Source organism: Typopeltis vanoorti, chromosome 6, assembly GCF_054136105.1.
Source record: "Typopeltis vanoorti isolate ZY-2024b chromosome 6, IOZ_Tvanoo_1.0, whole genome shotgun sequence".
In the NCBI taxonomy this organism is placed as follows: Eukaryota; Metazoa; Arthropoda; class Arachnida; order Uropygi; family Thelyphonidae; genus Typopeltis; species Typopeltis vanoorti.
This window is the reverse complement of record NC_143554.1, coordinates 63,888,443-63,902,193: the sequence shown is the minus strand read 5'-3', so window position 1 is coordinate 63,902,193 and position 13,751 is coordinate 63,888,443. Positions and strand designations below refer to the sequence as shown.

At 35.2% G+C, this 13,751-nt stretch overlaps 1 protein-coding gene across 2 annotated transcripts in view; it reads left to right on the top strand.

Annotated features, from left to right (window-relative positions):
* LOC150105498 (ecdysone receptor-like) overlaps positions 1-13,751 on the top strand; it is a 240,631-nt gene that overhangs the window by 14,672 nt on the left and 212,208 nt on the right. Inside the window, exon 1 of one of the 2 annotated variants that reach the window (XM_090394209.1) lies at positions 1,788-1,835. The exons of the other annotated variant lie outside the window; for it this stretch is intronic. The gene's annotated coding sequence lies outside the window, so the exon portion shown is untranslated. Of the gene's footprint in view, positions 1-1,787; positions 1,836-13,751 lie in introns of those variants that run through there. 2 annotated transcript variants of the gene reach the window in all.

Sequence of the window (13,751 nt, the reverse complement as noted above, 5' to 3'; positions counted from 1 at the left end):
ATATATGAGGAATGGGCTGAGGTGAAATCACAGTGAAACTGCAAAATAACTTTGTGTCGAGAATGGACGAGTGAGCAGAAGAGAGAATTAGGGATATGAAACAGAAAAGAATGATACAATACGATGGGTTGCAAGGTGATTCGAATGATTAAAATTAAACTACGTTGAAGAAATTTTTGTTTTAAAAAAACATTATAGAACACAATATGAACTTTGGAAAGACAGAGAGAGAGAGAGAGAGAGAGAGAAAGCATGGAGAAAATGACTTTTTTTTTTTTAATGAGGAATATCAGAAACTAAAAGACGGTAGAACACCGTTGGATATCACAGTAGAAAGCTGAAAGAACAACGTGTCTGATGAATGGCATGATATTCAGAATGTGCATAAAGATGAAATTTCGAATACGGATATCTGTCCTTTATGTCTGGGAATACGAATATGTAGAGGTTGACGAAAGGAAAGGCTTGACATATTGGGAATGAACTGTTTGAATAAGTCTTTGGTGTATGCCAAATGTGTAACTGAACCGAGATTGACATGGTCAGCTTAGATTAAAATTGGAATAGGATTGCAGCTGTCGTTATTTTGGAATTAATTTCCGTTTTCGCCATTCAGAGTGAAGCTAAGATTGACTGTGATGTTGACATAACTAAAATCGACCTCTTTTGGAAGTTTGACGAATGCTTTCTTCAAGTGCTTTTAGACCCTTTTAGGAAACCAACAGAAAGTTTTATTTTTCTGTGGATACTGAAGTAGAACTCCACTTCTCAAGTTACAAATGCAGCATCCTTTTCGTGTTCGCTCTAAGACAGTATGCGTAATAAAAATAAATAAAAAATTATATTTGACCTTTTCATAGCTTCATGAGATTCAGCAGTAATAGGCTTGCCTTTTTCGTCTTCTTCTATGTTAGCCTACTCGCATCACACTGACAGGACTCTGATATCCTCAACACGCAGCATTTGACAAGCTGGCAATAACATTTGGCATACACTTCAACATTCTCTACACTCGTCTTGGATAGCATCAATTCCAACGGAGAAAGCAAGTTTCCTCACCTTAGTGATTATATTTATCGTGCATATACTATAATCTCTTTCTTTTATGAAAGAAAAAACGGTGATTGGCTGTGACTCAGGAATTTTATATTAACATTCCGAGAGACTTCCAATCGAAATATTTTGCATTTCATTTCGCGAAGTTTCAGTCATACGTTGTTTAGTTACTTGCATGTGCATAACTTTCATAACTTTCTTTTTTTCCTGGAAAGCTGCATTGTACCTGAAGAATAGCCAGGAAACACCACTAGAAGGTGTAACGCGAATAGTATCAACTACGGAAAAGTTGTCGTAATGAATATAACAGTATTCACAGTGGACAAATGAAAAACATTACGACATAGAGTTTTGGTATACTATTTAGATTAAGTATCATTCATCCAAGAGCATTTCATTGCTATGTTACTCGTAAAACTGAGAAAGAAATAATTTCTGTATCATATAATACTTTGCACGTGATCATGCAAAGTATTATATACAGCTTTTTTTTTTTTTACATAAAACTGCATATACATGGCATCATATGGTATTTAATCCAACTTAAAGCTTTTCAATATATTTTAATAAAAATTCGCCTTGTAATTAACAGCACCGTCAGTTAGGTGCCTAATGATGAGCGTTTTTTTAATATTTATTTATTTATTTCGTATCCAAACCAAGTGGTACTTTTTTTTTAGTAAGTTTCTTGGTGTGTTGTCCGTGTGGCATAATGGATAAGGTGTCTGACTTCAGATCCGAAGGTGGCAGTTTCGAGTCCTGTCGTGGACGGCTAATAAGTAGAATTTTTTATATTTGTTTAATTTTTATGTAATCTAGAAATTTTCGATGTGACAGAATCAAAGATATTCAGAGATTTCTGACAGTTAATAAATAAATTAATATCCTGTTGTACTGAATGATGCGAATTTCAAGAGGGAAGTACCATGCACCTGGATTAAATGAAAATCATAATCCTTTTCAGGTGATTCTTAATTTCCACAAATTTTCTCGGGGAAAAAACAGTTTGCTTTAATTTCAGTTATGTTCCTGATTTTTATGACAGATAGTGTATATGATGTTTTCCAATATTAATCACCTTGTATTAGTGGAAGCATGACCCGCTCCACTAAAGATAAGCCTTGCGGGAACACATTAAACTGACTTTCTGGAATTCGGAAATGAGTTCCAGAAAGCCTGTGTTGCTGGTGTCTCATAAGTATGTGTATGATTGGATGAAGGCTATAGTAAATAATATGGAAATTATTACAATGGCCATAAAAGTCCGAAAGTAACGATGGGACAGTCGCTTTCGGCAGAAGTGACTGTGACAAAACAGAAAGAAAGAAAGAAATAAGCTACTAGCAATGATGATCAAGAAGCTGTTAAATCTGAAGAGTGAATTGCTATTCTGCTCTCCAAGAAATAACTGATGCCTTTAACTTAGTCTGAGACTCTGTCACAGCGTCGTGATTGTGCTTCTGAACTTGGGAAAAAAATTCTCTGGTAAAAAATCCAAATGGACACTATGTAACAACAGATACACTTCATGATCACCTTCTCCATACGAATGTAGGAAATGAAATATGACTAGAGTGCACAAGGCATTGTTGAACTTATTAATATCTCTAAAGAGGAGAAAAGGTGTTGGTGTATATTTAAAGGGTATATTGTGTCATCCACGAAATGTTGAAAACCTGTAGCACATTATAGTGTCATTGGTAGACTAAGGGTTAATTGATACGGAAACCCCAGACTAAAAATGAAACATTTTCAAGTCACTTCACGCCTCCAATAAGTAAAATGGTGATCTAACACTGGAGAATGAAAAGGACTTACCACTTAAATACTTTCTCTGGATATCTGTTCCTCATTGGTATTCGAACACACAGCCTGTTTTTTGGATAGCAGAGAAGCTATTCACTTTACCAACGGGCCTTCGAATGAGTGAAGAGTCTGCTATCCTCATCATCGCAGTACCTGGCAACTTGGTTGGCCGAATGGACATCTCTGCCCTTCACCCAACAGGCTGTAGGTTCGAATTTGAAGTTGCAAAAGTACTATGTTTAATCTAGTGCGGAGATTCCAAATTATCTTGTCCTCAGCCTACCCACTGTAGTAAATGTATATTTTTCATATATTTACAACTTTTGACGAGTAGATTCATAAAAAAATTGAAAAAATAGAAGCTGTTTTTTCTGTAGGAGAATTCAAATTACTGCTACTTTACACACAGTAAAAGAAGTCGGGTTGGTTTCAAAGGTTTATTGTTTTTTAAAGTCAGTTGATGATTCTACGGTGTACACTTTGAGGCTAGGAAATTAGAAATCCTGCATTTGTATTAACAAACAATTATTACAATTTTCGAGATCATAAAAAGTGCATACCATCTCTATCTGTGTGAATGAAACGCAGAAAGCGAGTCTTTACATTCATGACACTTCACAAACCCCTCGTTTTAGCGTGTGAGATCACCATTGTGCATTTCTCAGTGATATTCTTGTATAGTGAGATTATTTGTTATCCCAGTAATTTAACTTATACCTGTTTTTGGCTTATCAAGTGTAGATTGATTAGTTTGCCTTCTTAGCTTCACTTTTGTGTCTTTTCGAATCATTTTGCCAGCTTTTGCTACCAAAAACATCCTAATTAGTATCGACTATTCCCTTCGGTTGAAAACTCCTGGGTTCACTTTGAATTTTTTCTACGACGTGAGGAACCTTTATCAGGACTTTACCATTCGGCTTTGAAATAATGCTGGATTTAATATCCACTTGATTTATATAAATTTATCAGGACTTTCCGATTGAGAGGGAGTTAGTTAATCTCATACGTGATATGGCAGGGTTTTTCCTTCCGGAAATTCGAGTTTTACACCCCAGAAAAAAAAAAAAAAAAGCAAACCATTCCGAAGAACACAAAATTTACAGACATAATACATTGGCCTCATAATTAGTTGCTTTTATCGTATTACAAAGAAGAACAAATGCCACTAAAAATCGTTCAATGGAAACCAAAATTGAAATGACTCGACAGGTTTTAGTGGAGATCCTAAATACTAAATTTTATTCATTCAGAGCGGAGTTATTACTCAGTGTGATTTTGAATCACATTGCTAACTTTGGATAATAAAATTGATCCGATATAAACCAAAACTAAGAATGCTGGTGAAATTTTAGTAAAGATGCTAAATACCAAATTTCAATAAATATCGCTCATTCAGGTTAGATTGTCATGTGCGTACGGAGTGAAAATGCGAATCCAATACTGTAGGTACTTCCATATTTTGCAAGCACCAGAAAACGATCGGCTGAAGTAAATTGAGTGCCTTACTAAAAACACTCCGAACGATTTCCAAGAAAACGATAAGTGGAGGACGATGAAAGCAAAGTTTTAAGTTATGTTTATACTGGACTCTTTTAGGCACTAAACAGATGAATCATGATACATCAGGGAAAATATCAAGTAGGTTTTCACTGTATTTGTATACAGGCATCCGCACTAATTAAAGGTCAACCCACCGAAGTTTAGTTATAAAACTACATTAGGAATTATAGTCTACAAACATGTTCATCAAATCCACCACTAATAAACCACTATATTTGTTTAGACTTCCCTGTCGCTATTTTTCGCTGATCCGAGGGTACAACAATCATTTTGAATTTAAAATGGGCTCTTGCTGAATTTACTTTGCAAAAAAATAAATCCACGATTTATGAAGCGGAAATGAAGAATCAGTTATGTATTACGTCACAGAATATTGTGCATTATGTCAAAAATGATTATAATCTTTTTACCTGAGAGAAAGTCTGTTCCTTCTTAGAACGGATATACTTCGGTTACACGATCTAAATTTTCAGCGTGAAATACTCTACATTTTCAACTCTTTATGTTTAGTGTTCTAAGCATGCATTATACAGACTGAGTATATCTATATCTATATATATTATATATAGTCTGAGTATATATATATATTAATTGTTTGTTTTTTCAAACTTATTTCAAGTGCAATTACTATTACCAAATCATTGCTATTACGTTAATATTTTGGAAAAAATTAGATTTATTATTGAATATATATATATATATATAGCATTAGAGTAATGTGTACTTGTATGCTAATAAAATGACCGAGGAAAATGGCACAGAATATTTCTGAAGGAAAGCAGAATATAAGTAATACTCGGAATAGTTTATGTGCTTTTACGTTTTTCTGTAAAATACCAGGAAATGTCAATTTTTCCGTGGCAATTAAACATAGCATCTAATAATCGTATGTCAGAGGCCACCACTGTCGTAGTAACATACGGAGGAATCTGCAGAAAATCTTATTTAATGATTTCCCCCCCCCCTCTCTCTCTCTCTCTCTCTCTCTCTCTCTCTCTCTCTCTCTCTCTTTCATTACCTCGAATTCTCAACTTGGGTTTATGAATTCGTTTTTAAAGGGAAAGATCGAGATGCACCGCACATCATACCGTGGTTCATAAATCAGGATTAGTTATCTACGCCTGGTGTGTATCTCTTACTCAAGATAGAGTTGAATAATTCTCTCTCTCTCTCTCTCTCTCTCTCCTCACTACTATATTTAGGAGATGAATGAAAAAAAAAAAAAAACAGAACGAGGTGTGGCGTGCATCATCTACATTTTATGTTGAGCATTGAGTATAGAATATGTCAAGAGAAGATTCTCATTTAAAGGGACCCCACATAATAGCTTAAAATTAACCAAAAGCTTTAGGCGAGCGAGGAGACCTCGGAAAGAGAGAGAGAGAGAGAGAGAGTACAATTTTCTGATAGAAAATAATTAAGGAAGATTCGAAAAACAAACATCACGCTAATTGTTATCTAACTTTCTGAAATCCATTTTGTCCGGTTTCATTTCAGAAATATAGCAATATATTTTCTGTTTTATAACGAGGATGACAGAAAATCTTTTCGAGTTTGTTTATTGGAGCGAAGGGTAATGCCCTGATAGGCAATTCGAAACTAAAAGAAGGTAACGGGCGATTTGGGTAAAAGGCAAATAAAATTAACACGTGTAGTCTCAATATATTGTACTTATGTAAGGTTATATATATATATATATATATATGTATAAAATAATTCATTTTATATTAAGCAAATAATTAAGTATTTATTATGCAAGTTATTTGCATAATAAATGAAAACAAAACAAACATTTATTGATCTCCGACATCAGTTGAAACGTACACTGACTACTCTGCCACCTGGCTGACGCAGGCACTATCTATTAATCTTGTCATAGAAACTTAGAAGCGTATCTATCATGTCAACATCCGTCATAGTCACGCAAAACTAATTTATTATAGAATGTCATAGCTCAGCTAGTAATAACGATGCATTTCACTGGAAAAAACCGAGTTTGAATTCCATGGACGTGAGGAACATTTATAAGGACTTTTAACTAAAGTGAGCTATCCGGTCTCATATGGAGGTGGAGGATTCCTCCTCCACCAGGTTATACCCTCGCTCGACATAAGACATAGCAAGCTATGCAAATAACATTAACTTCTCATTCTTTACAAATTAGGTTTCATTCCACAAATTACGAAGCCAAACGTTCCTTGCCAAAGCGTGTATTATACATAATACACGCATAACGGGGGAGGGGGATGGTTCGTTCGCTCTGTTTGGCAACCAAATAGGAGAGCTTTACAGTAGTACTTCACATCATAGTTAAATAGTAATAATTCTAATTATATTCCCACGCTTCTGCCAAATTTCTTTTCCACGTATTCCTCCTCTTATTAAAAATGCTGTAAGCCGGAAAAGGTTGGTCGATTGGTAGAGCCTCTGCTAATAATGGCTCAGTTAAGTAAATTTGAGCGCGGTTAGTAGTTGGAAGGGAACCAATCGTTCGATGCTGTTGGCACACTCTCCCTCGATGAGTCTTTGGACTCCCTGGAGGTGTCAAATAATAATAATAATAATAAAAGTTCTTGAACTTACAGTATGTCATAAGCCAAAAGTTGTGAAGAAAGAATAAACTGAATATGCCATGGGAATTACATATTGGAAGCCTGACTTGGTCCATGTTTGGTCTCTAGAGTGGGGTTTCTGGACTATGTTAAAAAATAAGTACAAATACAAAATGATATATAAAATGCATTTATATATCCTAAAGTCCCTAACCCCACTACAATATTGATATATTATAGGTTTATAACCTTTCGTGGGTGGAAGTTACTAAAAGTATTTTTTTAAAAAAGTGTGTGTTTTTAGATTTGGACTGTGAATAGATAGTGACCCTTTGCCACACGTGTTCATGCCGCAGGTGTTTAAGAAGAAAGTGAGGATATAGATGCCAGGTCTAATGAACGATGGCCATAGAAATATCTGGAGAAAATGCATACATTGTATGAAAAGGTGAAGGGAATCAGTAAGATACGAGTCTTTGATTTTTTTTTCTTTTAGAACTTTGATTGATTAGCCTAATTGTCTTTTCCAAGCAGTTTACTGATCGTTGACTGGAGGATTTATGATTTATACACAATGCTAGTTCACAGGTAAACACTTGAGGTGAAAAAGAAGCCTAGAGTCCTCGGGTGCTATGGAGAAAGTATGTTAATGCGAGGATGTGATCAAAAAGTTTTTGAATTCTCTCCTCGCTTTTTTCTAAGCTGAAATCATTTACTTATCGTTCCATGTTGTATACCTTCAAAATAATTTCCTTAGACTTCATATAGTTTCCCGTTATTATTCAAACCATTTGAAGAAGTGCTATGTTTCGAGCCTATTAAGTACAGCTTCGGTTTCTTATTGCATCGTGATTGAATTGAGATCTTATTGAATCATTTCTTCCCATCACTGTCAGTTTGAGTTTTGAAAAAAGAAAAAAAATCGCCGTTTGTCGATTTGGGTCAGGTATTTTTATATAGGCAAAGAATTTCTGCTACAGTTCACTTGCTCAAATCCTGCGTTAAAATGTTTTGGCATAATGTAAAGGAGATGATGATTAGGACTCAGAACTTGGAAATCCAATGAAACGTTTTGAGTCCTAATCATCATTTCCTATTCGAAAGCAAATTTTAATATATCGGTAGCTTTCCTGTGGTAGCTTACTACAGAAGCTAATGCACATGTGTTGTTCCTTTGAACAACGCACAACACTGTCACACTTTACGCGAAAGGTAAGCTCTGGCTTTGAAATAAACCGCGAAACTACTAGCAAAACCACTATTGCAGGCAGCAGAAGTACTTTGTATTAAACTTAATATCAGTTTTCAGTTTGTCGGTACAGAAACTTTTGGATCTATGAATATTGCATATGAAAAAGTTATCCAAACGGGAGATCTTAATTTGTGCATGCAAATAAGTACGATGAACTACTATTATAAATAAGATGAAACTTGTACTTTTTATGAAAAATAAGACATGCATCAGTTTCACTAGTGCTGAAGTTTACTAGGTAACCTAGTAAACTTCAGCGCTTAGCTGTGTAGTGTTAGGTTTTTCTAGGTTACTTAGTAAGCTCAGCGCTGATAACTTGGAGAACAGAAGTAAACTGAAGTTTTAGTAAAATGGAAAATAGTTTAAATTAAATAAATTAAAGGCGCAAGTTTTGTTTGCATAGGCTTATTAAATGAAAACAGACGTATAGTGCAGGACAGAAGAAGATAATGTAGACTAAAAAAATTAAAGAATTCTAGTTTCTTTTTGTCTATCATAAAAAGTCGTAGCGGTTAAGAGTCTTTTTGTTGTGGCCTAGTGAAATACATCACCATCATCAAAATTAGATTGTATTCACGTGCAGAATCCTAAAGAATTCTAGAACATATTGGTGAAGTTCGGGTGTAAAGATTACTATCATTTATATTATATTGCCAAAGAAGAAGAACTTTGTCAGCTAATTTCAACAGATTCAAATTGATTATAATATGAGAGGACTTAATAAGGCCTTTAGGAATACCGAAGAGATAGAAAAAGTAACCGTCTCTATATGGAATGCAAAGAAAACACGTTGATGGCCGTCAGTGAGATAAGAAATTTCGAAATTGATCCTATAGATGAATTCAACTTTATGTTGGAAAAGATGGACGGACGATTGCAAAAGGATGATAGTTAAGCGAGAGAAAAAAAAAATTTTTTTACCTCTTTTGGAATATATATATATATATATATATATATATATATATATATATATATATATATATATATATATATATATATAAATAGAATTATCCTAGAAAATTCACCAATCTCCAAGTGACTGATCAAGATTCTCTTAATCTTTTTCCTGAGTAAAATTATGAGTCATTCAAAACAGTGTGTTTGATATTAATAGATCTTATGTATTTCATCAATATAAGAATTGAAGGGAAATTGAGATGTTAGGAGGTTACTGGTTTTTATCTTCAGAAAATATTTCAGTACAACCGTTCATACGAAAAGTAGCTTGAGCGAAGTTGGAGAAATAATCTGTGCTTTCTTGTTGAAGAGTGCTTATACTCGTATAGAGCAGCTGCAACACATGCTCTTCGGCTGAAAGAACTTAGGTCCAAATCGCGTATAGGATGCAACGAACTTCCATGAGAACTTTCACTCGATGAGTTATCTGGAGTCTTATATGAACCGAAAATTTGAATTTTAACTCCAGCATGACAAACAAACCGATTGGAAAACACGCACACGCACACGCACACGCATGCACGCACAAATTAACAGATCCCGTTAACCAAAGTGATTACTGGCACATAACTTGGTATGTACCTAAAAGAAATCTAAATAGGATGAAAAAAAAAACAGTATACTGTATAATTACAACGATATATGTTTTCTCCATGCTGTATTTTCTGTTGGCTGAAAGATTTATCATATATATTGACAGTACATTGTTATTTCTATTCAGAAATAACAATACTTATTAATGAGTCTAATTTGTTTAAACTTCAAGGTCCACAGAGAAAGACTTAATTAAAGGGCAGTTTTTATTAAGTCTTATTACTCAATTTCTAGGCTCATATATGGTTTAATAATTAAGTGTATAGTATTTAATTGCTGTTTTAATCTTCATCTGACCAGGAACGTATTTTCTTCGGTTATTTTGTAACAGCAAAAAATTCTACATGCCTTACAAGTTTTATTTGGAAACGACTCTGAAAAGTAGTACCTGCTGACTTGATTGTTTCACTCTTTAGCCAGTCGACGCCATGATGTTAAACTTTCACATTTGCAACACACGGTTTTGTATTTGCAAGTACAGTTTATTCCAAGTAGGACTTAGTTTATTATTGCTGAAAAAACATGTACATATGTAAAAAAAAAAAAAAAAAAAAACAGTTGGGAATTCAAATATAGAACAATACATATTAAATGCATAAATTTAGTGATTTAAAAAGATTGTGTTTTAATATTACATGATTATTATATTTACCGTTTGATAATTTATCAGGTCACAAAGCTTTTGAGTATTCCCCTGTATGTGTATGTGCGCGCGCGCGCGCACTTGTAGGCTACAGGTGGATGACGTAGGCCAACTCAAACTCGTTCCTCGGAACTGTAAAATCTGCTCAAGTAATAGTTCGAATGAAATATACGCGCTTTATTCGTTGTAAATATATTAGTAAAGATAAGCACTTTCTTTCTTATTATATTTCTAAAGGCGTTTAATAGTCTGTCGTTCAGACTATTAAACATTCAGTAGATTGAGAATTGTAAAGAAAGGAATGTTATTGATATTGGATTTCAATTGCTCTAGATTATTTTTTCACGACTATGCATTATTCCAAAGATTGTTAAAAAAAAAAAAAGAGCAAAATTAATGAAGTAAGTGGGAGGCATAAGGAAAATTGGTTCGGTAGGATTGTAGTTTAACAGTATGAGAATGGCGAGGGACTGGCGAACGACTTTTGGTGGATTAAGAAAGAAGCTTGATGCTGATGTGAAAGAGCCATTTCTCTTGGAAATTACTTCCTGACTTCCTTCTCCCCCTCTTCAGATACAATAGAGGTGAAGAAGTCGTGAACTCACAAATATGGAAATTATACGAAACTGTCAAAGGCATGAGTAAGGAATTCACTGAATCATCTTGAATTCTTGTTTTTACGAAACAGCGTATGTAAAGCGAAATTCCGTAAATCCCTGAAATTGCAGTTTTTTGGCAGTCGAAATGTATTAGAAAACTCTGGTTATGATGATTTACTAAGACTAAAGGTTTCCAGTCTGCATTCTGTGTGTCTCCAATAACAGAATCTTATCTTGATCAGCGAAAACATTCACCCATAAACTTTTGTCGTTTTCGAGTTCAAATGAAAACATCCAACTGAAATGTCGAGTATTTTCTTCTCTGAGATATGATGTGAGCCCTTAAGGTATCCATTCCGGGATAGAAAGCATCTCTTCGTCTAGCAATTTGAGAAACCAAACGGATAATCTCCCTCTCTCTCGTTCCCGAAGAAGAAATGGACATCTTCCTGCATGTATTTATGATTGTTCAATAGAGTATGTGTGTTTGCTTACTATCAAAATGCGTCTTGTCTGAACCTATCCCTTACTGACATGTATTTAAACTATTTAAACTTAAAATATGTAATCGTTAATTATGCTATACAATATGAATACAAAAAAAAAAAAAAAAAAAAAAAAGATTGGTTTGAACTACGGCAAACGTGAGTGCTGTGTTAACTATGCTGCGCAATCACCGCATTAGAAGATACCTTGATACACAAAGGCTTAAAACATATGCATTATTACTTGCACTGTTAGAGTTTGAAACTGTTAGAGTTTTTGTTAGTTTTTGCACTGTTAGAGCTTGCTTTGCATGTTTACCCCTGTGTCAAACAGTAAATAAACCTAATCGCAGATGGAAATTAAATCGAAGAGGTGCATTACAGTTTTAAGCTATCAATCAAGAAATAAAATGATTACATATTTACAAAACGCTAGTATTAGCTGAAATGTTTAAATGCATTTTGTTTATTTACTTCAAGGACATGTCTCGCTGACAGCACAGCGACACACTGGAGCTGGGAAAATGACCCAATTCTGGGAAAGTCCCGATAAATCCGGAAGGGCCGGACACTTAATCCTCATAGAGTAGTGTCCTGATATGGTAATAGTAACATAAATGTTCATTAAATAGTCTAGTTGTAGATAAATTCTCGAAGCAGTACTTTACTCTTGTATTCATTTTAACATCCAAGTTCTATATGTAGTTAAAGAATAGAGGGCGTTCTCTAAAGCAACAAAGTGCAACAATGCATTACCAATAAACTCCATCGTTAGTCACGTGTATACACATGTCTGATTCAGTTCGTTAGGCCTAGCATTAGGCTTAATGTGTTGCCTTCGCTCTTCCTCATTTCCAGCCTTGGCAGCCACTTCCAGAACAGTCAAGGTTAGTATGTGTATTAACCACAGCCAGGTGGAGGGAACGTCCTCGAGCTTGTGCAGCGTTTGTTACCGCCGACAGCCACGGTCCACAGACCACACCGGATGTCGAGGTTCACGCGTTGCCTCTGTCCGCCCAGGTAAGAGGAATAATAATGAAAAAAGAGAGTTATTGTTTCTGCGTTTGTCGCAATACCGCATTACGTAGTTGTTCCTTCCCACCAGCACCGCCCGCTCTCACGACCTCTCTTTCGTTATCTGTACGGTACGCTTTCGTTTTCACGACGCCATTATTAAGCCGAACTCGACCTTGGGTTATAGCGCGCGCACCGCCTCTTTTTTTGCTCCGTCCGTGAAGCTGGCAGTTCGCCATAAAGTCCTCTCTTTCTCTGAGCCTTGGCAATCAGGAAAGGCGAAATCTGTTTTCGCTGCCACGGCCAAAGGAGTTTGTACACACAGAACATCTACCATCGTCGGTTTTTGCTGCTGAAGAAAGTGTGCGTAGTGGTGGCCTTTCCAAAAGTACGAGAAGTCTAAAGTTCTAGTAAGGAGGGTCAAGGTGCACCTCATATAACTGAACATAATGTGGTTCCTCGGTGAAGGATTGAAAGCACACAGAAGTTTCTTTGCGTTCAGTTTTTCTAACATAGCGCAACTAATCTCTTGTACAGTTTCCGTGTATCTTGAACCTTGAATATGACTCGAAGTAAATGGCATTTGACACGTGTAACATCCTGGAAATGTTTCTTAATTCAATGGCCCTTCAATTTTGCGTTTGTTGCGGTCCGCTTGGGACGGACTGCAACCAAAATGGGCAAATTTATTTCAAACGGTGTAACCTCCATTTTCCGAGACTGTGGATTCCAGGTATTTCGAGAACCATTACTAACACGTTTATGATTCCCAACATTTCACAGGCGAGAATATCTGAAGTAATATTTTGTATAAAGTAAACTTAAATATTAATCGAAGTAAAAAAAAAACAATAGTCACAAACGATCCAAAACGAATACACAGTTCCAAACATTTTGGATTGTATATTCGTTCATTTATTTATAAGCTCAAAAATCCTTCTAGCAGACTGGATTTATATTTAAAAAGTATTCATTTTTTTGTTTGGAAAAACAGTCACGGTTTTTCCCCATTGATAGACTTTTTTGCATCACTTGACAAGAAGGAAAATCGCGGTTCGATTCCGTAACGTCGATTGTATTTTTTTCTCCTCTGTATTCTTCAGGTAGCACCTCTGTAGTGCAGTCGGAAGAATGATGTGAATTGGCATCTTTCATTTGGAGAGGACCTGGGTTCGAATCTTATTATGATGTGAGAAAGATTATTATATTTTTTCACTTCGTGAAAAAATATAA